This window comes from Felis catus, chromosome A2 (genome assembly GCF_018350175.1).
Source record: "Felis catus isolate Fca126 chromosome A2, F.catus_Fca126_mat1.0, whole genome shotgun sequence".
Taxonomy (NCBI): Eukaryota; Metazoa; Chordata; class Mammalia; order Carnivora; family Felidae; genus Felis; species Felis catus.
The window spans coordinates 134,649,440-134,674,106 of record NC_058369.1 but is presented as its reverse complement, the minus strand read 5'-3'; the positions used below and the strand labels follow the sequence as shown (position 1 = coordinate 134,674,106).

Below are 24,667 nucleotides of genomic sequence, written 5' to 3'. Positions count from 1 at the left end.
AGAAGGTGGAAAAAAGAAACAAAGGATCATTTACAGAAGAAATACATATGACCAAAGCATATATAAATTAGGCAATATTTACCAAAATTTAAAGTAAGCTTAATCTACTTCTAGGAATCTGCCCCACAGAAATATTCACTCATAGTCAGTAAAATATATTTAAAAGGGTATTCTCTTTTACAATAGCAAGTAGTAGAAACAAAATGAATACTATTAACAAAAGAGAGAATAAATATAATTCAGACCATTCAATTATTATACAGAAAGAGCCAGATCTATATCTATTAAAATTAAATTAGAAAGTTCTTTAAGCCCCACATGAAAAGAAGTTGCTATAGCATAATAGAATCATATGTAAATATATATGACCCACATATGTATAACATATGTATAAATACATTGTGTCTATATATTTTTCATTACACATGCTTTTGTGTGGATTGACTGTGAGAACATATGCATGTGTTTTTTGTTTAAGCAAATACATATACATATACATATATATATGTGTGTGTGTATATATATATATATATATATATATATATATATATATAATTTTTTTTTTTTAATCAAAGAGAGTAGTATTCAGAGAAGGTCAGCCATGGTGGCTCAGGCTCTTCCTCTCATGACACAGAACTGCTTCAAGGAGGGTGTGGGAATCACATGTCTGTCAATAACGTGGTTTGAGCCTCTCTCTACTTACATTTTCTCTTGACCTCTGGCTGTGCTGCCAATTTTTCTTTTCTTGGGGGTGTTGAAATGGACAAAAAGGAAGTTCTTTAAGACTGTTGGGATTCTTGTTATGCAAAAGTTGCATTGTTGGAAGGGGTTTTAGATATGATCTAATGCAACTCCCAAGCTTTACGAGGAATTCTGATTTTTGAGATGGCCAGGAAACGTTAATGGGAATTTCATATTTCTCATGCTTGAGTCACATCCCCTTATCCAGAAACCTGGGAAAAGTTTACCACTGAAAACTCAATTAAGGTGGTTCTATTCCTCTAACGTTAAGCCAACAATGTAACAAGACAAAAAAAAAGCAGTTTCATTCAAAGGAATAAAAATCAAAAAGTACATTTCAGCAGATAAATTAATGCTGTGATGCCCTTTGATGACCCACAAAAAGTGTCTTTCAGTGTTATTTCAATTCTCTATATTAGGAACTTTTAATCCATAAATTCTGCTGTATTACCTTCTATCAGCTCTTCCCAGCACTGGTCTGGTTGGTTTATCTGGTTGGTAAGGAGGTAGTCAGTCAGCAAAGTTGGTATGTTTAAGCCATGTCCTACTCTTTTAGCCAGGTCCTTTGTATCCTAAGAGTCTTTCAAGAAACTCAACTTGTCTCTTTAGAGATTGGCAAGCAAAGTCCAGAAACCTCTCCTTCCAGTTTGGTAATTTTTGTCCTTATTGAGTGCACTGCTTTGGCAACAATGTGCCCAGTACCTTTGCTCAGAGCTTATCTGATTTTCATTCAGCTAAACTGTGTTCTCAGATGTATGTCCCTATAAAGAGACCACCTCTCCACTTTTTGAACTACATTATCCCTTGGCTTATGTTGGCCTGGATTGTAGCTCTATGAGATCAAATAGGCTACAATAAATTCCACTGGACTCTTGAGTTGCTTTCATTTGGTCCTTGACTGAAGAATTCACAAATTGTGAAGTCATGATTCCTTCCTGGAGCTCTAGGCTGACTTCCTATGGGGGCCTATGTTCCATTCTAACTGAGCCAAGCTTCCCATACTGTAAATTACAATTAAAGCTCAGACCCTTGAGACAGAGGAGGTTAGGAGAGTGACTCTTCTAACATCTCCCATCATCCACACATTTTCAGAGCATGCTTGAACTCCTGGACCCAAGGCCAGTGTAATAATTTCATAACTTAAAAAATATGGTGTTTTAATTTTTTAAAATTTCATGTAAAACTGAAAGCCACTGTCCTGGAAATGTTCTTTGCTTTTTAAATTATTTAATGTTCTTTTATCTTTGTATGTTTACAATGGAAGGAAATAATCCTACTAGCTGCCAGTGAATGAGGGAGGAGAGCAGAGCTGAAGAAATTAGAGCTACTGTTCAGCAGAAGCTTCTATAGTCTTGTTTGTTTGATGTGATGGCTACTGGACTCACAGAAATGCACCTTCTGTTTATGCTTCCAAGTGTTCCTTTTATCTTTAGATAAAAGTGTACAAGGGAAGTTGCCAAAATTAGTCCACCTTTTGGGCCCAGGCCACAGTTAAACTTAGATGTAAAAGAGATCAAAGAATTTCCATTTTGATCCAAATAGCTTCAGCCCAGCAGTGTGCTGGTGGCAATATGAAATGGCTAAATTCTTTCTGCTTTGGAACATCTAAGCAGTATAGATAGATCTTCCTCGATTTATGACTGGGTTACATCCCTATTCCCCATAATAAGTTGAAAATATCAGAAGTTGAAAGTGTATTTAATACACTTAACCTACTGGACATCATAGCTTAGCCTAGCCTGCCTTAAACATGCTCAGAACACTTACTTTAGCCTACGGTTGGGCAAAATCATGTAACACAGAGCCTATTTTATAATAACGTGTCGAATAGATCATGTAATTTCACTTAAAGTGAAAACCAGAATGTTTGTATGGGAACAGAATGGTTCCTTCCTTAATTTTTAAAAAAAATGTTTATTTTTGAGAGAGAGACAGACAGAACGCAAGGGGCGAGGGGCAGAGAGAGAGGGAGACACAGAATCCGAAGCAGGCTCCAAGCTCAGAGCTATCAGCACAGAGCTCAACGCAGGGCTCGAAGTCACAAAACGAGATCATAACCCGAGCAGAAGTTGGACGCTTAACTGACTGAGCCACCCAGGTGCCCCTGGGAATATAATGGTTGTAAGTGGATTGGTTGTTTACCCCCATAGTCATGCAGCTGACTGGGAGCTGTGGCTCAGTGTCACTGCCCAGCATTCCAAGAAAGGACCATAGCACATATTGCTAGCCCTGGAAAAGATCAAAATAGAAAACTTGAAGAATGATTTCCACTGAACGTGTATTACTTGTGCATCATGGTAAAGTCAAAAAGTCACAAGTCAAATCATTGGTGGGGGGCTATCTGTACATTTGAAACTGCGAGGCACAAAAAACATGCATATCTGCTTTTGAAATGACTCCTGCCTTTCAGGAGCTGACAAAGAAACACTTGTGTAGACCTCACTTCAGAATCTCGTGGGAAGCACCCAGGTACTCCTGAAGGCTGCCTCGGGGGATCTCTGCAATTGGACAGTTTCTCTCCTTTCCCCAGCAGAAGCGGAAGCATGGTTTTTCTATGCTTCTTTTAGTCAAACTGTTGAAGATTCTTCTGGGCAAGATGACAGCAGCTCCCTTCCCCCTCCCTTTTTTCTATTGCTTTCAGGTTCTGAGCTTGGCAAGCATCACACTGGTGTCCTCTGAGGACGTAGGAATAGACAGATGACTGTTCGTCTCTGTGCAGGAGTAGGGTCATTAAATTATTTATTACCCAAACCGTTTTTGTGAGTGAAAGGGGCACTATTAGTAATGAGACCTGGACAACTGGAATAAACTGTGACTGCTGGCAAATTGGGATTGTGGTCACCTTGTATGTAGGGGAATGGGTGCCTAAGACATCAATTTTCATGCTTCTTTTCCTGTGCAAGACTGGACATTTTCTAGTCACTCCTTTAGGTTATTACAGGCAATCATTTTCTGTGTTTGATAGCAAACACAGCAATAAGAAAAAAAAAGGATAATAAATTTCCGTATGACTCAGAATATAGCCCCCTTGTTAAATTATATAGCTCCAGAATAGATTTTGTTGCAAAGAATATGTTCTGTAAAAATCCTTTAAAGAAGCCTTTCAAACGTTTGTTTTTTTTTTAGGATGCCACACCCACTATTTACAAAGAAAGTCTTGAAGGGGAGCAGTGGGCCCCTCAGGCCACTTCTAGCAAAGAAATGTACATTCAGTACCAACAACACAGAAACATTGTTGTAACTACACCCAAACTATTTCTTGTGTCCAACATATTTTCGTCTTCAGACTGCAATTGGTTTGCTGTTTCCTTTCTGTTTGTTTTACCACTTGCCTTCTAAATATTTTTCATCATCCTGGAGATTTTCCCAAGTTGTGGTCTGCTTGCTGGAGGGCCACATTCCTCTGATTGTGGCATTAAGTTGTGTCGCCATGGCAAGGCTTGTTTATCATAAGGGAGTATTTCACAGGATGGGCACCTCTGAAAACAATTTCAACCTCCTTTCCTCCACTTCATATGCTCAGATTCTGAGACAGCAGCCCAGATATGGCTTTCTCAAATCACAAACCGCATTCCTAGAGTGTGAACTTTACTTTGCTCTGCTCTTAAGACAGAGAAATATTTGGCTCTCTTTATTTCTTTCAAACTGGGCAGTGCCCTCTTGACTGTTATGACTAATGCACTTGTCAAGACTGGAATCTGCTAACAGGTAGATCACACTGCTCGAACTTGGGAAGCAAAAACGCCAGAGGCCAAAGGGTGACCTCGTGGTGCTTGAAGCCCATCCTCTGTTGACTGTGAGGAGATTTTCTAAGAGAAGGAAAGCTTAGTCAGAACCTGACAGTTCTTGCTCCCTCACATTCCTACAGAGGAACCAGCTTGGGGAGAGATAAGAGCTCTGGGTTGACACCCTGATTATGCCTACCTTTTTATTTGTTATATGTGGAAATTGACTTCATCCAATTAATAAGAGCAGGAAACAGTTTTTGTTTTCTCTTTGTAGGGAAACATGAAGTAACGGTTTTATCTTAATTTGTCAGGCATTGCCCAAGAGACTACAGCCATGTGGGCTGGTGGCCAAAATATCGCTCTAAGTCCCAAGTATTAACACCCAGATATAAAAAGAATGCTAATTGGTTTTCCAGCTGAAAAATAATAAGGCACTTGTGCCAAAAATGCTGTATGGCATGGAAACCCCAAGTTTATACAATAGGCCTGATTGCAATCTGGGGGCTCCATTTGTACTCGTATGTAGCACTAAACAAAGGGAGGTGTTGCACTCCTCTGCCTTTGTAGAAAGCCTCTGCTCCAGATCTCAGCCTGGTGTTGCACCAGGCTTCCCACAGTCTTCCTGCCAAATCTCCAAGTTTTTTCCTGGCTGCCATTCAGGAAAGTACAGCTCCGTTCGTAGGATGGAAAGTTAAAAAGGCCTTGCTTGGATACGCTGAAATATATACAAACACTGCTTGACGTATGGAGTAGGCTGGTTTTGCACAAGCTGCTCCTGCCTGCATTCTAAGGAAAGAGAATGAGAGACTTTAAAAAGTTATTCCAGTTAAATGATGGAGATATTAGATGGAAGAAAAAAAAATATTTTTTAAAAAAAGTAAATTCAGCATTTCCCTTAATCCCAACAATTATCCACCTTAGTTTCCTCATTGGCAAAATGTCAGATAATCTCTAAGAGCCCATCCAGCATGGGCAATCTCTAATTTAAAGGACGTGGTTTAGTTGAGATAGAAGATACTGAATGTAGATACTCTAGCAAGAAGGATACTGGAAGTGAGCTGGTGAGAGTCACTCTCAGGGCCCTCGGCAAATGTCAGTCTAGGACTGGTACACTGATGCATATTGGCTGATTGCCTGCATTACCCCTGGCTACACACCTTGACTCTATGTCTATATCACTGATGGAAAAGTGCTTGAACTGAAAGCTTTCCTAATACTTAGAACCTTGTTCTCATTATTCCTGTTGATGGTTAACACCATTGCAAACTTCACAGATAAATTCAATATTTATAGAATATTATCCAAAAATGCATTTTAATTATACTTAATACTGAAATATACTCTTTCCTGTCACCAACAATGGTCATGGACTATGACCAATATGCTAGCCATGCATGTAAAAATGCAAGTAAGTTAAAAAAAACTTTAAAGATACATAATTACTTTGACAGTAGGAGTAAAACATTCTCAGTAACCAATTTCTGCCAGAGGATGCAGGGAATAAAACAGGCCATAAGCTTCCACTGGTGTGTACTATTTTGGGTAGACACTGGCAAGCAATTGTCTGTTTGTTTCTATCAATGCTTTTCTTTTATTACTTTTAATTTGTTATTATTACTGCATTTTCACCTAGAATAGTTAGGCAGAATGGGAGGTATTTAAGACTTTAGAAAGTATTTATTTAAGAATATGGAGCACCAGGACTTTTAACCTGCAGGAGAAACCAAGGAGTAGAAGAACATTGAGTTAGTATTGCTGGCCTTCAATCTGGTTCATCTCCACCAAATAAAATGAATTTTCCAGTGTCTCCCATCTTTCCATGTAGGTTCCAGCTCCTTTGGTACATTCCTGCATCTGTGACTTGCTCTTTCTCTTACCTGGAGTGAGCTCCATTCTCTCTCCTTCTAGATCCTAGTTCAGTTCCCATCTGATCTTTGAAGCCCCCGAGACCACTCTCTAGTGCCCTTGGGTTTCCCATTTATCTGAACTCTTACTGCTTTTACTGTTTTCATGAAACTAGGTAAGGAGGTGGAGGGCTCACAGATCAGATGGGTATCGAACTGGGACCCAGAATATGAAGAGCAGACAGGAGTATTTTTTATTGCAAGGTGTAGGGACTCACTCAAGTAGCTCAAAATAAGGACAGTGTATTGTGGACCCACAGAGTCCAAGAAATGTGCCTTGCAGGATATGAACTGGAACATATCAGAAAGCTAGGTGGCTCTCTTCCTAACTCTCAAGATCATACACTACTCCTCTGATGCTTTCCCAGGAATATTTGCTTTCACATTCTTCCCTTTGTCTCTCCCCAATTTCCATGTTATCATTTCAGTTTTCTTTCAGCTCAACTGCCCTCAAATAACTGAATTGGACTTTTAGGATCTTACTTCCAAACTTCAAGAGATTCGATCATTTCATCTTGTGCTGCATATCCAGTCCTCCATTTGATCAGCGTGGTTGGCAGGGGCAGGGATTTTTGATACAGAAAGCTGCCTAAGCCCACTCCAGTGGCAGCCTGTAGGTGGAAAAGTTTCAGGGAAGGGGAAAACAAGTAGTAAAGTGCTCCAAAAGATATTCATTATTTGCAGAATAATTGCAGAATTATTTCCCCGAGGCAAAGTCCTTAAGGGCAAGGAATAAATTACATGTTGCTTATGTCCATCACTGTGTTCAGCACAATGCTGTTTATCCGCCACAGTGATTCACAACCCTGGCTACACAACAGAATCACCTGGGAAACTTTTAGGAGCATTTCAGTATCAAATCCTCCCCCTTGCCACCACCAGAGATTCTGATTTCACTAACTGGGGACATGGCCCAGACACCAGGGGCTGCTGTGCTTTCCAGATGTCAGACTTAACTCTTACTGAGGTCAGGGCCATGGGAAACAGTACTCGTATACCTGAAACAGTGATTGGCCTCATAACTGAAAACCTGGTAGAAATTCAAGAGCTATTAAGTAGCTTAAAATTCATGCCTGGCCTTTTTAGAAGGGTAACTGTAATTACATTCATATTGTCTTAGGTGGGGTGAATGCTAGTTACATAGGTAACTTTAGAAGGAGACATTAAAATTGCTTCTTGGCCTTTTGGCTAAGGTCAAGTGTAGAAGGAGACATTAACATTTCTGATTTTATATGAAAAATTTTTTCCTCATTCTTGTAACTAATTTCATCAAATGTGGTAGTCAATGGTTATTTCCACAAGGCTTTTTGAGCACATCATCAATACATCTTCAAAATGCAGTCCTGTCCCTGGATTCTTTGAAAGCAGTATTATATAATTAGGAAAATTTAAGATTTAGTAAATTCTGAATTGATGACAAATCAGAGTGCCACCTGAATGACAATTGTTTTAGTTTTTTCAGTGGTAACGCTGAAATTGGCATTGGTAAATGTAGACTTACTTAAACAAATTTTCCTTTGGAATAGCAAGGAGCTTACTTATTGCAGGCCCTAGATGGAGATGATCTTTCAGGGTACACGTTATGGTATCCTTGTGGTTGCCAAGGTTTGCCTTAGGCTTTATACCTATTGGATATGGTTGAGTAGTTGGAGAATTCCTTGAAAGTAGTTTCTGGAGTTCTTCAATAAGATCAGTGAAATGAAGGAGATATTCCAAGCTAAACTGGTTCAAGTACATTCGTTCAACTCTTTGTTCTTAAGGGAATAACACTGCCTTTCCTGCCAAGTGCCTCTGGGATCACCTTGGAACATTCGTTAACCATCTCTGGAAGTCAAGCCACCTTCATCTTATTATTAGGCACTGATTTTTGCATAGAATGTGATTCATCTGCTTTAATGCTTCCTAGCCTAATTTCCTTCTCTGAGAAGGATCCATTTTTCCCAATTCACTTGCAGTACCCTTAAGGAAGGCATGGTTTGACATTGAACTCTTTGGCAAAGGGTCTCAGAAGAGAATACCTTGGAAGACATCTTTGCCAATTTTTGATCTAGCAAACCAGACTCAATTTCCCTCTTGCGTTATGGCACAGACCAGTGCAGTACCAACACTTTGCTATCCTAGAGGATCTTGTGCTGGACCTTCTGGATGTGAGGATCCCTTCTTGGACTTACCATCATGTGTCCAATGGTCAATATGTGAATTGTGATGTTAGCTATTAAGTTTCCTTTGGGGGCGATGTGAATGGCTTATTTTGTTTCCTAGCCAGATACTGGCTTTGCCAGAGAAGGAGCAGAGAAGCGACCCTTCCATGCTGAACAGAGGTAAGTGTGTCTGACTGATAGGGACTCTGGAATATGCATTCTCATGCAGCAGACCCTGCTGATCACCTTGGCAAGAAAGCTGTGCTTGATTCTTGTGCATTCTAGCACTTTTGCATATGTTGTATTTGATCCCAAATCAAATGGCCTAAAGAGTCATTAAAGGTTTCATTGTGAACTCCTTTTTTTTAAGTATGAAATTTATTTTTTTTATCTTATAGGCTTTTTATTTTTATTTTTATTTTTTATTTTTATTTTTTTAATATATGAAATTTATTGTCAAATTTGTTTCCATACAACACCCAGTGCTCATCCCAAAAAATGCCCTCCTCAATACCAATCACCCACCCTCCCCTCCCTCCCACCCCCCATCAACCCTCAGTTTGTTCTCAGTTTTTAAGAGTCTCTTATGCTTTGGCTCTCTCCCACTCTAACCTCTTTTTTTTTCCTTCCCTTACCCCATGGGTTTCTGTTAAGTTTCTCAGGATCCACATAAGAGTGAACACATATGGTATCTGTCTTTCTCTGTATGGCTTATTTCACTTAGCATAACACTCTCCAGTTCCATCCACGTTGCTACAAAGGGCCATATTTCATTCTTCCTCATTGCCACGTAGTACTCCATTGTGTATATAAACCACAATTTCTTTATCCATTCATCAGTTGATGGACATTTAGGCTCTTTCCATAATTTGGCTATTGTTGAGAGTGCTGCTATAAACATTGGGGTGCAAGTGCCCCTATACATCAGTACCCCTGTATCCCTTGGGTAAATTCCTAGCAGTGCTATTGCTGGGTCATAGGGTAGGTCTATTTTTGATTTTTTGAGGAACCTCCACACTGTTTTCCAGAGCGGCTGCACCAGTTTGCATTCCCACCAACAGTGCAAGAGGGTTCCTGTTTCTCCACATCCTCTCCAGCATCTATAGTCTCCTGATGTGTTCATTTTGGCCACTCTGACTGGCGTGAGGTGATATCTGAGTGTTGTTTTGATTTGTATTTCCCTGATGAGGAGCAATGTTGAGCATCTTTTCATGTGCCTGTTGGCCATCCGGATGTCTTCTTTAGAGAAGTGTCTATTCATGTTTTCTGCCCATTTCTTCACTGGGTTATTTGTTTTTTGGGTGTGGAGTTTGGTGAGCTCTTTATAGATTTTGGATACTAGCCCTTTGTCCGATATGTCATTTGCAAATATCTTTTCCCATTCCGTTGGTTGCCTTTTAGTTTTGTTGATTGCTTTCTTTTCTGTGCAGAAGCTTTTTATCTTCATGAGGTCCCAATAGTTCATTTTTGCTTTTAATTCCCTTGCCTTTGGGGATGTGTCAAGTAAGAAATTGCTACGGCTGAGGTCAGAGAGGTCTTGTCCTGCTTTCTCCTCTAGGGTTTTCATGGTTTCCCGTCTCACATTCAGGGCCTTTATCCATTTTGAGTTTATTTTTGTGAATGGTGTGAGAAAGTGGTCTAGTTTCAACCTTCTGCATGTTGCTGTCCAGTTCTCCCAGCACCATTTTTAAAGAGACTGTCTTTTTCCCATTGGATATTCTTTCCTGCTTTGTCAAAGATGAGTTGGCCATACTTTTGTGGGTCTAGTTCTGGGGTTTCTATTCTCTTCCATTGGTCTATGTGTCTGTTTTTGTGCCAATACCATGCTGTCTTGATGATTACAGCTTTGTAGTAGAGGCTAAAGTCTGGGATTGTGATGCCTCCTGTTTTGGTCTTCTTCTTCAAAATTACTTTGGCTATTCGGGGCCTTTTGTGGTTCATATGAATTTTAGGATTGCTTGTTCTAGCTTCGAGAAGAATGCTGGTGCAATTTTGATTGGGATCGCACTGAATGTGTAGATAGTTTTGGGTAGTATTGACATTTTGACAATATTTATTCTTCCAACCCATGAGCACTGAATGTTTTTCCATTTCTTTATATCTTCTTCAATTTCCTTCATCAGCTTTCTATAGTTTTCAGCATACAGATCTTTTACATCTTTGGTTAGATTTATTCCTAGGTATTTTATACTTCTTGGTGCAATTGTGAATGGGATCAGTTTCTTATTTGTCTTTCTGTTGCTTCATTATTAGTGTATAAGAATGCAACTGATTTCTGTACATTGATTTTGTATCCTGCAACTTTGCTGAAATCATGTTATCAGTTCTAGCAGACTTTTGGAGTCTATCGGATTTTCCATGTATAATATCATGTCATCTGCAAAAAGTGAAAGCTTAACTTCATCTTTGCCAATGTTGATGCCTTTGATTTCTTTTTGTTGTCTGATTGCTGATGCTAGAACTTCCACCACTATGTTCAACAACAGTGGTGAGAGTGGGCATCCCTGTTGTGTTCCTGATCTCAGGGAAAAAGCTTTCAGTTTTTCCCCACTGAGGATGATGTTAGCTGTGGGCTTTTCATAAATGGCTTTAATGATGTTTAAGTATGTTTCTTCTATCCAGACTTTCTCGAGGGTTTTTATTAAGAAAGGATGCTGAATTTTGTCAAATGCTTTTTCTGCATCGATTGACAGGATCATATGGTTCTTATCTTTTGTTTTATTAATGTGATGTATGACATTGATTGATTTGCAAATGTTGAACCAGCCCTGCATCCCAGGAATGAATCCCACTTGATCATGCTAAATAATTCTTTTTATATGCTGTTGAATTCGATTTGCTAGTGTCTTATTGAGAATTTTTGCATCCATGTTCATCAGGGATATTGGCCTGTAGTTCTCTTTTTTTACTGGGTCTCTGTCTGGTTTAGGAATCAAAGTAATACTGGCTTCATAGAATGAGTCTGGAAGTTTTCCTTCCCTTTCTATTTTTTAGAATAGCTTGAGAAGGATAGGTATTATCTCTGCTTTAAACATCTGGTAGAACTCTCCTGGGAAGCCATCTGGTGCTGGACTCTTATTTGTTGGGAGATTTTTGATAACTGATTCAATTTCTTCACCGGTTATGGGTCTGTTCAAGCTTTCTATTTCCTCCTGATTGAGTTTTGGAAGTGTGTGGGTGTTTAGGAATTTGTCCATTTCTTCCAGGTTGTCCAGTTTGTTGGCATATAATTTTTCATGGTATTCCCTGATAATTGCTTGTATCTCTGAGGGATTGGTTGTAATCATTCCATTTTCATTCATGATTTTATCTATTTGGGTCATTGCCCTGTTCTTTTTGAGAAGCCTGGCTAGAGGTTTATCAATTTTGTTTATTTTTTCAAAAAACCAACTCTTGGTTTCTTTGATCTGCTCTACAGTTTTTTTAGATTCTATATTGTTTATTTCTGCTCTGATCTTTATTATTTCTCTTCTTCTGCTGGGTTTGGGGTGTCTTTGCTGTTCTATTTCCTTTAGGTGTGCTGTTAGATTTTGTATTTCGGATTTTTCTTGTTTCTTGAGATAGGCCTGGATTGCAATGTATTTTCCTCTCAGGACTGCCTTTGCTGCATCCCAAAGCGTTTGGATTATTGTATTTTCATTTTTGTTTGTTTCCATATATTTTTTAATTTCTTCTATAATTGCCTGGTTGATCCATTCATTCTTTAGTAGGGTGTTACTTAACCTCCATGCTTTTGGAGGTTTTCCAGACTTTTTCCTGTGGTTGATTTCAAGCTTCACAGCATTGTGGTCTGAAAGTATGCATGGTATGATCTCAATTCTTGTATACTTATGAAGGGCTGTTTTGTGACCCAGTATATGATCTATCTTGGAGAATGTTCCATGTACACTCGAGAAGAAAGTATATTCTGTTGCTTTGGGATGCAGAGTTCTAAATATATCTGTCAAGTCCATCTGATCCAATGTATCATTCAGGGCCCTTGTTTCTTTATTGACCATGTGTCTAGATGATCTATCCATTGTTGTAAGTGGGGTATTAAAGTCCCCTGCAATTACCACATTTTTATCAATAAGGTTGCTTATGTTTGTGAGTAATTGTTTTATATATTTGGGGGCTCCCGTATTCAGTGCATAGACATTTATAATTGTTAGCTCTTCCTGATGGATAGACCCTGTAATTGTTATATAATGCCCTCTTCATCTCTTGTTACAGCCTTTAATTTAAAGTCTAGTTTGTCTGATCTAAGTATGGCTAGTCCAGCTTTCTTTTGACTTCCAGTAGCAGGATAAATAGTTCTCCATCCCCTCACTTTCAATCTGAAGGTGTCCTCAGGTCTAAAATTAGTCTCTTGTAGACAGCAATTAGATGGGTCTTGTTTTTTTATCCATTCTGATACCCTATGTCTTTTGGTTGGCACATTTAGTCCAGTTACGTTCAGTGTTATTATAGAAAGATATGAGTTTAGGGGCGCCTGGGTGGCTGAGTCAGTTAGGCATCCAACTTCAGCTCAGGTCACGACCTTATGGTCTGTGAGTTCGAGCCCTGCATTGGGCTCTGGGCTGAAGGCTCGGAGTCTGGAGGCTGCTTCCGATTCTGTATCTCCCTCTCTCTCTGCCCCTCCCCCATTCATGCTTTGTCTCTCTCTGTCTCAAAAATAAATAAACATTAAAAGAAATTAAAAAAAAAAGCAAGTAATGGGTTTAGAGTCATTGTGTTGTCTGTAGGTTTCATGTTTGTAGTGATGTCTCTGGTGTTTTGTCTGACAGGATCCCCCTTAGGATTTCTTGTAGGGCTGGTTTAGTGGTGATGAATTCCTCCAGTTTTTGTTTGTTTGGGAAGACCTTCTTCTCTCCTTCTATTCTAAATGACAGATTTGCTGGATAAAGGATTCTCAGCTGCATATTTTTTCTGTTCATCACATTGAAGACTTCCTGCCACTCCTTTCTGGCCTGCCAGGTTTCAGTAGAGAGATCCATCACGAGTCTTATCGGTCTCCCTTTATATGTTAGAGCACATTTATCCCTAGCTGTTTACAGAATTTTCTCTTTATGCTTGTATTTTGCCAGTTTCACTATGATATGTCGTGCAGAAGATCGATTCAAGTTATGTCTGAAGGGAGTTCTCTGTGCCTCTTGGATTTCAATGCCTTTTTCCTTCCCCAGATCAGGGAAGTTCTCAGCTATGATTTCTTCAAGTACACCTTCAGCACTTTTCCCTCTCTCTTCCTCCTCTGGAATACCAATTATGCATAGATTATTTCTCTTTAGTGCATCACTTAGTTCTCTAATTTTCCCCTCATACTCCTGGATTTTTTTTATCTCTCTTTTTCTCAGCTTCTTCTTTTTCCATAATTTTGTCTTCTAGTTCACCTATTCTCTCCTCTGCCTCTTCAATCCGAGCCATAGTTGTCTTCATTTTATTTGCAGTTTATTGATAGCATTTTTTAGCTCCTCCTGGCTGTTCCTTAGTCCCTTGATCTCTGTAGCAACAGATTCTCTACTGTCCTTTATACTGTTTTCAAGCCCAGTGATTAATTTTATGACTATTACCCTAAATTCACTTTCTGTTATATTGTTTAAATCGTTTTTGATCAGTTCGTTACCTGTTGCTATTTCCTGGAGATTCTTTTGAGGGGAATTCTTCCATTTTGTCATTTTGGATGGTCCCTGGAGTGGTGCGGCACTGCAGGGCCCTTCCCCTGTGCTGTCTTGAATAACTTGCGTTGGTGGGCGGGGCTGCAGTCAGACCTGATGTCTGCCCCCAGCCCACTGCTAGGGCCACAGTCAGACTGGTGTGTACCTTCTCTTCCCCTCTCCTAGGGGGAGAGGCGGGATTCACTGTGGGGTGGCATGACCCATCTGGGCTACTTGCACACTGCCAGGCCTGTGGTGCTGGGGATCTGGCGTATTAGCTCGGGTGGATCGGCAAGGTGCACAGGGGCAGGAGGGGCAGGCTCAGCTCGCTTTTCCTTCGGAGATCCGCTTCGGGAGGGGCCCTGTGGCACCGGGAGGGAGTCAGACCCTCCAGAGGGATGAATCTGCAGAAGCACAGCGTTGGGTGTTTGCGCGGTGCAAGCAAGTTCCCTGGCAGGAACTGGTTCCCTTTGGGATTTTGGCTGGGGGATGGGTGAGGGAGATGGCGCTGGCGATCGCCTTTGTTCCCTGCCAAGCTGAGCTCTGTCGTCCGTCCGTCCGGGGCTCAACAACTCTCCCTCCCGTTGTCCTCCAGCCCTCCCACTCTCCGAGCAGAGCTGTTAACTTAAAATCTTCCAGATGTTAAGCCCCGCTTGCTGTCAGAACACACTCTGTCCGGCCCCTCTGCTTTTGCCCGCCAGACTCGGGAGCTCTGCTTTGCGGAGGGCTGCTCTTTCGCCCTGGCTCCCTCCCACCAGTCCTTGTAGCACGCACTGCCTCTCTGCCCTTCCTACCCTCTTCTGTGGGCCTCTCATCTATGCTTGGCTCTGGAGAATCCATTCTGCTAGTCTTCTGGTGGTTTTTTGGGTTATTTAGGCAGGTGTGGGTGGAATCTAAGTGATCAGCAGGACGTGGTGAGCCCAGCGTCCTCCTATGCCACCATCTTCCCCACATCCATTCAATGAGGTGACTTTTGGATCTTACCCAAGGATGGGGGCTGGTTGCCAGGGGAACCAGCTGTGTTTAGAGGGTTGGTACCTTTCGTGAACTCCTTTTATAACGCTATTCTGCTAACACATCATTGAAGTAGTCTTTTGAGTTGTAATGTATACAGATGGCACAGCTCAGCACTACAAACATTTTGCTAGTTCTGTGTTGAAATCTAAATCCAGAGAAAATTTGACCACCATTGATCAGAAGTATACTTTTGGTAACCCATGAGACTGTCAGGTATGCTTACGAAGCAGAAACAGATAGCAGAATTATGGGCTCCACAAACTTTTGTGAGAATAACATGCTTTTTCTCTTAAGGAATTTTGATTTTGTTGCCTCAAGATATGAATTCTTGTCATCAGGTAACTCCCAGGGAGCACAGTTCCAAAGAAAAACCCCCTGAACAGTATTTTACTTTTTTATTTTATTTATTTTTTATTTTTTTTTTATTTTTGGGACAGAGAGAGACAGAGCATGAACGGGGGAAGGGCAGAGAGAGAGGGAGACACAGAATCGGAAACAGGCTCCAGGCTCTGAGCCATCAGCCCAGAGCCTGATGTGGGGCTCGAACTCACGGACCGTGAGATCGTGACCTGGCTGAAGTCGGACGCTTAACTGACTGCGCCACCCAGGTGCCCCTCAACGTTTTTTTTTCTTTTTTTTTCCCCCTGAACAGTATTTTAAAATGCAAGCTTTAACTTGGGTATTTAGGTGGAGATTGTACCCAATTGTTTTCCAGAATTTCTTGTTGTCCAGCTTAATTTTGAAGAGGAAAGCCTCATTATTTCCCTCCCTCCTTCCCTCCTTCCTTCCTTTCTTCCTTCTCACCCTTTCTTCTTTTTTTTTCAGCAAACATTTTACAATTATCTACTTTATGATGGGCTAAAGATACAAATGTTAAAACATGATCTTGACCTTCAGAAAACTTTTTTCCTGTGGGAAGGGAGTGAAGAAGTAAATATGATAACCACTCTCTGTGATAAGATTGTATCCATAGTGTTGTGGGAAAAAGTAGTTAGACACCTCAGCCATTCTGGATGGAGTGGGGCACTCTGGAACAAAAAGGCGTAGTGTTGGGAAAGGTATCCTGGAGGAGGTAACTTTGATTCTCTTTGGGTATGTGGAAGAGAGCCTGTTTCAGGATGTAGGATGGAGAAAAGAGGAGACAAACAATGGGCCTAAAGGCAAGAGAGGAGGGAACATTAGGGACGTAGCAGAGTTCCGTGTTACTGGCATGCAAGGCGTCTTGGGTGGGGGTGGAGGACGAGAAATACTCCAGTGAGGTTGGAAGAAATTGAATCAGGAATACTGACACATTTTTGTTAAGGATTTAGAATTATCCAAAAGAAGTGTGGACACATTAAATAGTTTTAATGATCAGATATTCCTGTTACCCAGATCATACTTGTGGTGTGTGGAACACAGACCAGATAGTGAGGCAGAAGGCAAGGATATGTATTAGAAGGCAACTGCAGTAGTCCAATGTAGAAATGATGAGGGGCTGACTAAAAGTCAATTCCAGTATGACAGAGAAGAGAGGATAAATTGAGAGAAATTTTTTAAAAATATTTTACCATGGATGAGTTTTTTGTTGTTTTTTTAAATTTTAATTTTAAGTTTGAAAAATTTTTTTTGTTTGTTTTAGAGAGAGAGCATTAATGGGGGAGAGGGGCTGTGGGGGAGGGAGAGAGAGAGAGAGAGAGAGAGAGAGAGAGAGAGAGAGAGAGAATATCCTAAAGCAGGCTCTATGTTCAGTGCAGAGCCCAATGCGGGTGCTTAATCCCATGACTCTGGGATCATGACCTGAGTGGCAGTCAGGAGTCGGGCGCTCAACTGACTGAGCCACCTAGGTGCTCAAGTCATAATCTGATTTTGGCTCAAGTCATGATCTCACAGTTGCTGAGTTTAAGCCCCATGTTGGGCTCTGGGCTTACAGCTCAGAGCCTGGAACCTGCTTTGGATTGTCTGTCTCTCTCTCTGCCACTCCCTTGCTTGTGCTCTCTCTCTCAAAAATAACATAAAATAAACATTAAAGAAAGATAAATTCTATCATAAACTATGTATTTTTAACAGTTATTTCCATAGCAAAGACACTTGTCTAGTAAGTCACAGTGTTCAGCATAATTTTAGCTACTCACAGAACTTCCCTTTTTCAGCTTTTTTGCTCTTCCATCAATGAAAACTAATTAAAACAAAAACTAAAATGTTATTTTGGTTCCTAAGTTTCCATGTTACCTTTAGTGATTTTTTAAATTTTCTTCATGTACACATGTGGTAGAGAAGGCTGCCACTGGACTGTTAACTATTCTTGTTGAGCCCTAGAGAGTTTCCATGCTGAGAGTAAGTGACTGTGGTAAGCAGGAGGGGAAGGTAGGCAGAAAAATAGTGATTGGGGGCGCCTGGGTGGCTCAGTCAGTTAAGCATCCGACTTCAGCTCAGGTCACGATCTCACAGTCTGTGAGTTTGAGCCCCACGTCGGGCTCTGTGCTGACAGCTCAGAGCCTGGTGCCTGCTTCAGATTCTGTCTCCCTCTCTCTGTTCATGCTCTGTCTCTCTCTCTGTCTCAAAAATAAATAAACATTAAAAAAATTTTTTTAAAGAAAAATGGTGATTGGTCACAGGACTGTCTGGGGAGAAGCTGAGCCACTTGCAACTCTTCCCTTGGGAGAATGAATGGTAGCAATGATTAAGCATGCCCATTCAACAGCCAAGTTGTAGCTGTCTAGAGAAATGGGACAATGAATCTGAGGAAGACTATGGCTTCTCAGTCATTTATTAAGGCCTCATCATTTGCACAACTTGACCATAGCCTTGAGCATGAGTGTAAGAGAGAAAAGGCTGCTGCACCCCAGAATGGCTGTTGAGAAACTCAGAGGCTGGGCTCTGGTTCTAAATTTTTTGGCCTTAAAGCTCATGCATTTTATGTATAATTCTTAGCCAGCTCAGTTATCTATTTTCCAAGCCCAGAAAAGATTGGAAGCAAGCTACAGGCGGGCATTCTGGCAGCAGCAGACAGATTTGAGAACTGACAACTTGACAGCAAAGGAAAGGCTTAAAAATGGAAAGTAGGTGTGGAATTGTACTCTGCATTATAGCACAGTGCAAGAAAAGATAGATAAAATTATGGACCAGTGTTATCAAGGAAGATTAAATTATGACATCTGTTTTTTATTTGAAACACAGGAAGATTGCCATCAAAATTTGTTAAAATAAACAGAGCTTAAGAATGCAAAGGTTTTCATTGCCTGAAGAATTAATAACAAAAGATATGTTGGTTTCTCCTATGGTTTTTGCTGTTAAGCCTTGTGGAGAAGTCACAAACAGACCATGAAAGTGAGCACCTCTCAGAACTGCCCATCTCACTCTCTAGTTACCATCTTACTTCTCTCAACTGCTATTCTTACCTTTTCCCCTACCATTATACACATACTCTTTACCTTTTCTCATCTCCCGTGTTGGTAGTTGCAAACCTAATAATGGCTATGGGTTGAGTATTTGTGTCCTCCCAAAATTCATATGTTGGAATCATAACCCCACCAAAGATGATGTTATTGGGGGTGGGGCATTTGGGAGGTGCCTAAGTCATGAGAAGGGAGCCTGCATAGTAGGGTTAGTGCCTTATAAAGGAAGCTCCAGAGAAATCTTTTGCCTCTCTCACCATGTAGGGGTATACAATAAGGACTCTGCCACCCTGAAGAGGCCCCTTACTTGACTATGCTGGCACTCTGATCTTGAATTCTCAGCCTCTAGAACTGTGACAAATACATTCTGTTTTTTATAAGCCACCCAGTATATGGTATTTTGGTATACCAGCCCAAATAGACTGAGACACTCATCATTTTCCAAATGATCACAAATGGCAAAGGAATCATTATCGTTTATTCCTTGATAACTAATTTTCAATTCTTTTTTAATACTTAATTGGTATAGAATAACTAGTTGCCACAAAAGCCAAAGAATGAAAACAAAAACATTCTCAAACATTTACAACTTTTGCATAGAAGATTAAAATGCTGAGAGAAAATCAAGACACCTGAATATAAAATGTTGTAATTATTTTTTTCCTTTACACATTAGCTGCTCTATTTTTTAATTAATTAATTTTAAATTTACATCCAAGTTAGCTTACATATAGTGTAATAATGATTTCAGGAATAGAATTTAGTGATTCATCACTTACATATATAACAGCCAGTGCTCATCCCAGCAAGCATCTTCCTTAATGCCCCTTGCCCATTTAGCCCATCTGCCCACCGAAAACCCCTCCAGCAACCCTCAGTTTGTTCTCTGTTAAAATGTTATAATAATTATTAATAACTTGGTAACTAACTTTACTAGAATGGATAAAACTTTGTTCTGATATTCAGCTATTTAAAAAAACAACCCTTCTTAAATTCTCATAAATCATATCATTCTACTTTTGTAACAGATATTTCTACTCCAGATTTTGTGGCTGAATTTTAGGTTAATATATAAGTTTACTCAGAAATTTTAATCCTGTAGTAACAAAGATCTTGACTTAAAGTTGCAAATATACTCTTAGAAATGACTCAATTATTATGGAATGAATGTTTGTATTTGTGACCTTTGTGTTGCAGATGCCTGGAGCAGAAGGGATCACAATATAAATGAATATCACTCTTTATTGGGTTGAGTTACCATTTTAAAGTCTGGGAAAAATCTCTTCACTGGTCAGTCATTCCAGAAAGTTGTCATTAGCTTCAATTTGAGGCTTAACCAACGTGTCAAAATGTCAGAAAGTAGCCATGTCAGAGAAAAGAAAGCTAACAAGTACTATGGTTAGTTACTAGTTACTCCCAAGTGACATGCTCACTGTATGCTTCTGCAAGTTCTGTTCAGGGCATTTTCTAACTCTAATTCAGGATTTCTCAACCCATAGCTGTTGACATTTTGGACTAAAAACCTCTGTGTATTGTGGGGGCTATCTTTTGCATTCTAGGATGGTTAGCAACATCTTTGGACTCTACCCACAGATGCCAGCAGCATCTGCTAGTATTGTTAACCAAGAATGTCTTTCAACATTAACAAAGGTACACTGTATGTGTGTGTGTGTGTGTGTGTGTGTGTGTGTGTGTGTGTGGCGGAGGAGGGGAGATAGAGAGGTAGAAGGAAAGGCAAGTTAACCTCAGTTGAGAATCATTGTCTTAACCATAACCCCAGCCCTTTGAATTAACATGCCATTATTGCTCTTGAAGCATAATATCCTAGAAAAGTTTATCCTGTACAGTGAGATAGTAGAATGAATACTGTTCTCTACGCTGTGCTACTTGATCATAACTTCATTACCTGTAAAATATCCTGGTTGCATTAGGCCCAAGATACCCAGATGAGTATTTTATGTCTCCTCACAGAATGGCATATGTCTCCTGTCTAACATTCTTTTCTCTCCTCTGGACTAAAGTCTTTTTGTAACTGACCCTGCACCTAGTTAGACTTACCTGTATACAGTGAGCATGCATCTGTTTCATCAAGATCACTGGAGCATGCCTGTTAGCCAGCCATCATTATTAATAGAACCCATTGTCGGTCTTAAAGTGTTCTGGTTGGATGATACATCAATCATCTTTTTATGCCACTCTGGGATGGGAGGATGGTATTTCTTTTAATTCTACCCCAAAAAAGAGAGTGGAATAAAATTCAGTTTTAAATGGAATATTTGAGAAAGTACATTTACCTTTCTCCTCTGCCATTTCCCCATTCCATTAACTTGAAGAGAAAATCACTCAGGATGGAAGAATACTTATCTGGAAGGCAGAAGAAGCTAAATACTTTCTGATAGATGAGTACCTCTAGCAGCCACCCACATCTTGCAACAGAGAAGGTGGCCTCAGGGCTGTTGCCCTTCTTTATGAAAGGTCTGTGTAGAGTTTTCCCACCCTTCAGCAGCAGTTAAGCCAGGCAGAATTGGGGAAAGAGTAATTAATTGAAGGACTCTCCATGGAACAGCTAATTGAGTTGCAAATCTTACCAAATGTAGAATGAATGAAAGCTTTTAACCAACCCCCTTCAACTTCTCTAAATCAGAGAAGTGATCTCCAAAGAAATTGAACAGTCATCCTAAGTGCTACAGCTTCTAATATGGGTTTTGGCACTTTGGAACAAATGTGGGATGATAGAAAACCCCCAACTTGCATTGTATTCTCCTCCTTTCCTTTCTAAAGTGAAGACTGCTACACTAAGCATAGAGAAACAGAACTTCAGAAGAAACCCATAGCAGCTACATATGCTAATTAAGTTAGTTTTTTCTTGGCCACTATGAATGGCTAACCAAGGACCAACACTCGTTAAGGAAAATGAATAACACAAAAAAGATAATAAAAATGAATAAACAGAATAAATGACTTCAAAGAAACAGGAAACAAAAAAATTAAAACTGTTATTAGTATCTTCAGAAAGATCTAATTAGATGTTGCAACCATAAGATAAACTTAGGATGCTATAAAAAAGGAGTACTTAGAGAACAAGCAAGAGTTCTTGAAAATTGAAAAATAGATGCCCATATTTAAAAGGTGAAAATAAATCAAGGCACCTGGGTGGCTCAGTCGGTTGAGCATCTGGCTTTTGATTTGGGCTCAGGTCATGATCTCCTGGTCATGGGTCATGAAATCGAGCCTGATGTCAGGCTTCTTGGTGGGCATGGGGCCTGCTTAAGGTTCTCTTTCTGCCCCTCCTGCACTTTTGCTCTCTCTCTCTCTTTGCCTCAAAAACAAAAGTGAGAAGAAATAGAAGATAAAATAAAGTCAGTTAAATATCTCAGAATATACATAAAAATATATAAAAGTTAAATATGGAGACTCAATTCAGGACAGTGAGCACCTATTAGAAGTTCTAGAGTTAACAGAGTAAATAGAAGAATGAAAGTGATAAAAAATGTAATAGAAGAAATTATCAAATTAAAAAAGATACAAGTCTGCAATTGTAAAAAGCCCACAGAATGCTAAATGGGATGAATGATAAAAAGCCTTATCTGGACTTTTCCTAGTAAGATTTCAGAAATTTAAAGACTTGAAAAGGATATAGAGAAAAAAAGCATACTATCCACTTCTATAGTGAGTAATATTGCTAAAATCATGACATTGTAAATGCTATTTATTGTTTTCCAACTTCAGTGGATCACCTATACACAAGGCCTTCAAGATTAATTATGCACATATAGTAATGATATATAAATATAACTGGGACCCCTACATTAATCTACATGGGCTGTGCACTGTCCAAGTCTATGGGCACCATTCTCAAAGGAGGCAACAGCATAGCAGCCATGAATGTTAAAAACCTTGCTGAGGAAAAGTAGAGAAGCTACAGAAGAGGGAGGTAGAGGGAGAATTGGGGTTAGTGTTCACACAACATGAAGGACTTAAAGTTGAAATAAGAAATAGAGTTTTAGTGTATTATTTAACCATGGTTAGAGTAACCAATAGAAAATCTAGAAGGTGTGTGTGTGTGTGTGTGTGTGTGTGTGTGTGTGTGCGCGCGTGTGTGTGGGTGCACACATGCATGAACGAGTGCACCCGCATGTGTGTACATGCATGCATGAAACAAAACTCAGGAGAAAGAAGAGGTGGGGAGCAGTGTGTTTGCTGAATACGTCGTGTTGGGAGTTTAAGGATAAGACCTAAAATTTATTAAACATATCATGGAAGCAGCCCAAGTATCATCAATTGATGAATGGATAAAGAAGATATGGTGTACACACACACACACACACACACACACAAACACACACACTGGAATATTATTCAGCCATAAAAAATAATGAAATCTTACCATTTGCAATGACATGGAGCTAGAGAGTATTATGCTAAGTAAAATAAGTCATTCAGAGAAAGACAATACTGTGATTTCACTCATATGTGGAGTTAAAGAAACAAATGAGCAAAGGACAAAAAAGAAGGAGAAAGAGGCAAATCAAGAAACAGACTCTAAACTATAGAGAATAAACTGATGGTTATCAGAGGAGAGGTGGGTGGAGGATGGGTGAAACAAGTGATAGGGATTAAGGAAGGCACTTGTGATGAGCACCAGGTGATGCAGGGAATTGTTGAATGACCATATTGTACACGTCAAAATAATATAACACTGGATGTTAGCAAACTGAAATTAAAATTAAAACTTATAAAAATAAAATTAAAACTTAAAAAAAACTCAAGAAAACAAACAAAAAGCAAAGAACTTTTCAGAGTGAAGAATGAAGAGGAAACCACCAGAACTAAAAACAGAAACTGGAAAATGAGATAAGTGACAGGTAGTAGGATAGGAAATGTAACCTTCCTTTGGATACCATTTGAATTTGTGCTATATATGTGTGTTATATTAATTAAACAAGAAGGCAAATAGACTGATGTGGCTCTAATGTCGTGTCAAACTCTAAGCCTGTAAACACCTCAAAGTGACAAAATCAAAACCAATTACAAACGGCTAACTAGGCTTTAAGCTATAACCAATCAATGATTTCCTTTCTTTGCTTCTGCACTTTCTCTACATAAATCATTTCCCTGACTCCTGTTGGGGAAGTGTTCCTAACTACTTCCAGTTTGGTGCTGCTGGATTGGAATCTATTTTTGCACAAATAAACTTCAAAAATGTTTGATATGCCTCAGTTTATCTTTAACAATATATTATTTTGTAAGAAGGGAAAAGAGGGGGATGGGGAGTGGGAGGAAAAAGAAGAGGAGGAAAACGCTTTTTTTTTTCCTTCCTTCCTTTTTTTTTTTTTTTTTGACTCTGATAAAGTTGAGGCATGGAGTGCTATTTTATATTATAATTTTGTGGACAAATTAAATGGATGGTATTTCCCCTAGGGTATGGAGCTCTTTTTTTCCCCTTTGGATATCTAAGATATTTAATCTATCTTAGATATATTTTACTACTAACACTTCAAGATCTTTATTACATATTGATTTGTTAACTATAAACCATACATTTTATTTGAGCCATACCACAGTGCTGTGACAATTCAGAGGATTTTATCAATAAAGTTGAGTGAGGTAAAGAAAGTGTTTTATTTCATTGAGCAAGGAAAGAGCCAGCACTGGAACTGTCTATCTTCCCCTACCTCACAGCATTTCTTAATGGGTGGGGAAGATTGAATAATAAAAGACACAGGCAGCTTTTTTTTTTTTAATGTGAAAAACTCATTACGAAGGAGGAAAAAGGAGCCACCAAAAAAACAGGAAACCCTTGTGAATGCCTTAGCTATAATCTTCCTCACCCTGAACTCTTTTTCAAATTGAACAATATAGTAGTTAAAAATGTGTCCTGCAGAAAGGCTATTGACGGACACTATAAAAGTGAAGAGAAATAAGTTAGGGGAAGACAAGTAAAAAGAGCTCCTTAAAAATCTATAATTTCATTTAATTTTCAGTGCCAATCTGAGTACTTGCCCACATCCTATGAAGCATCTTCTAGCTTAAAATTAAAAATTGGTTGTAATGGTGGTTTTAAAAAAGAGTATGATTAATCTACCTCCAACTACAACAATTATTAGGTTTTTTTCTCCCTAAGAT

General features: G+C 39.5%; 1 long non-coding RNA gene across 2 annotated transcripts in view; it reads left to right on the top strand.

Moving 5' to 3' along the window:
• The first annotated feature begins 1,522 nt into the window (after positions 1-1,522).
• Positions 1,523-24,667, top strand: part of LOC123383990 — an 81,420-nt gene continuing 58,275 nt past the window's right edge. Inside the window, exons 1-2 of one of the 2 annotated variants that reach the window (XR_006594457.1) lie at positions 1,523-1,865; positions 8,636-8,694. This is a non-coding gene — a long non-coding RNA (uncharacterized LOC123383990). Of the gene's footprint in view, positions 8,695-24,667 lie in introns of both variants that reach the window. The other variant, XR_006594456.1, reaches the window with a different exon arrangement.